Here is a 3009-nt window from a genome sequence, read left to right on the forward strand (position 1 = left end):
CACCGTGCCCGCTGCCTGCCTGGGGCTGGGGGGGGGGGGGGATTGGGGGGCTTTGGGGGGGGATTTGGGGCCTTTGGGGGGCTTGGGGGGGGGAGAGGGGTTTTGGGGGGAGATTGGGGGGCTTTGAGGGGGAGAGAGGGTTTTGGTGGGAGATTGGGGGGCTTTGGGGGGCTTTGGGGCCTTTGGGGGGCTTGGGGGGGGGAGAGGGGGTTTTGGGGGGAGATTGGGGGGCTTTGGGGGGGGGAGAGAGGGTTTTGGGGGGAGATTGGGGGCTTTGAGAGGGGCTTTGGGGCCTTTGGGGGGCTTGGGGGGGGGAGAGGGGGTTTTGGGGGGGAGAGGGGGTTTTGGGGGGGAGATTGGGGGGCTTTGAGGGGGGAGAGGGGGTTTTGGGGGGAGATTGGGGGGCTTCGGGGGGCCTTTGGGGCCTTTGGGGGGCTTGGGGGGGGAGAGGGGGTTTTGGGGGGAGATTGGGGGGCTTTGGGGGGGATTTGGGGCACTTGGGGGGGATTTGGAGGGGGGCTTGGGGGGCTTTGGGGGAGGATTTGGGGGAGATTGGGGCCTTTGGGGGGACTTTGGGGACATTGGGGCACTTGGGGGGATTTGGAGGGGGGATTGGGGGAGATTTGGGGGGGGATTTGGGGCCTTTGGGGGGCTTGGGGGGGGAGAGGGGGTTTTGGGGGAGATTGGGGGGCTTTGAGGGGGGAGAGAGGGTTTTGGGGGGGAGATTGGGGGGCTTTGGGGGGGCTTTGGGGCCTTTGGGGGGCTTGGGGGGGAGAGGGGGTTTTGGGGGGAGATTGGGGGCTTTGAGGGGGAGAGAGGGTTTTGGGGGGGAGATTGGGGGGCTTTGGGGGGGCTTTGGGGCCTTTGGGGGGCTTGGGGGGGGAGAGGGGGTTTTGGGGGGAGATTGGGGGGCTTGGGGGGGGAGAGAGGGTTTTGGGGGGGAGATTGGGGGGCTTTGAGAGGGGCTTTGGGGCCTTTGAGGGGCTTGGGGGGTGGAGAGAGGGTTTTGGGGGGAGATTGGGGGGCTTTGAGAGGGGCTTGGGGGCTTGGGGGGGAGAGGGGGGTTTTGGGGGAGATTGGGGGGCTTTGAGGGGGGAGAGAGGGTTTTGGGGGGGAGATTGGGGGGCTTTGGGGGCCTTGGGGGGGGAGAGGGGGTTTTGGGGGAGATTGGGGGGCTTTGAGGGGGGAGAGAGGGTTTTGGGGGAGAGATTGGGGGGCTTTGAGAGGGGCTTTGGGGCCTTTGGGGGGCTTGGGGGGGGGAGAGAGGGTTTGGGGGGGGAGATTGGGAGGCTTTGAGGGGGGAGAGGGGGTTTTGGGGGGAGATTGGGGGGCTTTGGGGGGCCTTTGGGGCCTTTGGGGGGCTTGGGGGGGGGGAGAGGGGGTTTTGGGGGGAGATTGGGGGGGCTTTGGGGGGGGAGAGAGGGTTTTGGGGGGGAGATTGGGGGGCTTTGAGAGGGGCTTTGGGGCCTTTGGGGGGCTTGGGGGGGGGAGAGAGGGTTTTGGGGGGAGATTGGGGGCTTTGAGAGGGGCTTGGGGGGCTTGGGGGGGGAGAGGGGGTTTTGGGGGAGATTGGGGGGCTTTGGGGGGGGATTTGGGGCACTTGGGGGGGATTTGGAGGGGGGCTTTGGGGGAGGATTTGGGGGAGATTGGGGCCTTTGGGGGGATTTTGGGGGACATTGGGGCACTTGGGGGGATTTGGAGGGGGGATTGGGGGAGATTTGGGGGGGATTTGGGGCCTTTGGGGGGCTTGGGGGGGAGAGGGGGTTTTGGGGAGAGATTGGGGGGCTTTGGGGGAGATTTGGGGCCTTTGGGGGGCTTGGGGGGGGGAGAGGGGGTTTTGGGGGAGATTGGGGGGCTTTGAGGGGGGAGAGAGGGTTTTGGGGGGAGATTGGGGGGCTTTGGGGGGGCTTTGGGGCCTTTGGGGGGCTTGGGGGGGGAGAGGGGGTTTTGGGGGGAGATTGGGGGGCTTGGGGGGGAGAGGGGGTTTTGGGGGGAGATTGGGGGGCTTTGGGGGGGGATTTGGGGCACTTGGGGGGGATTTGGAGGGGGCTTTGGGGGAGGATTTGGGGGAGATTGGGGCCTTTGGGGGGACTTTGGGGGACATTGGGGCACTTGGGGGGATTTGGAGGGCGGCTTGGGGGGCTTTAGGGGGCTTTGGTGGAGGATTTGGGGGGACATTGGGGCTTTTGGGGGGATTTTGGGGGATATTGGGGCACTTGGGGGGGGATTTGGCAGAAGATTGGGACACTTTGGGGGGATTTGGGGCACTTGGGGGGGATTTGGAGGGGGGATTGGGGGGGATTTGGAGGGGGGATTGGGGGAGATTTGGGGACTTTGGGGGAGGAATTGGGGGGAAATTGGGGCCTTTGGGGGACATGGGGCACTTGGGGGGATTTGGCAGGAGATTAGGACACTTTGGGGGGATTTGGGGCACTTGGGGGGATTTGGAGGGGGGATTGGGGGAGATTGGGGGGATTTGGGGCCTTTGGGGGGCTTGGGGGGAGAGGGGGTTTTGGGGGGGAGATTGGGGGGCTTTGAGAGGGGCTTGGGGGGCTTGGGGGGGAGAGGGGGTTTTGGGGGAGATTGGGGGGCTTTGGGGGGATTTGGGGCACTTGGGGGGGATTTGGAGGGGGGCTTTGGGGGAGGATTTGGGGGAGATTGGGGCCTTTGGGGGGATTTTGGGGGACATTGGGGCACTTGGGGGGATTTGGAGGGAGATTGGGGGAGATTTGGGGGGGATTTGGGGCCTTTGGGGGGCTTGGGGGGGGAGAGGGGGTTTTGGGGGAGATTGGGGGGCTTTGAGGGGGGGAGAGAGGGTTTTGGGGGGGAGATTGGGGGGCTTTGGGGGGGCTTTGGGGCCTTTGGGGGGCTTGGGGGGGAGAGGGGGTTTTGGGGGGAGATTGGGGGGCTTGGGGGGGAGAGGGGGTTTTGGGGGGAGATTGGGGGGCTTTGGGGGGGGATTTGGGGCACTTGGGGGGATTTGGAGGGGGGCTTTGGGGGGAGGATTTG

Source organism: Buteo buteo, chromosome 29 (genome assembly GCF_964188355.1).
Source record: "Buteo buteo chromosome 29, bButBut1.hap1.1, whole genome shotgun sequence".
In the NCBI taxonomy this organism is placed as follows: Eukaryota; Metazoa; Chordata; class Aves; order Accipitriformes; family Accipitridae; genus Buteo; species Buteo buteo.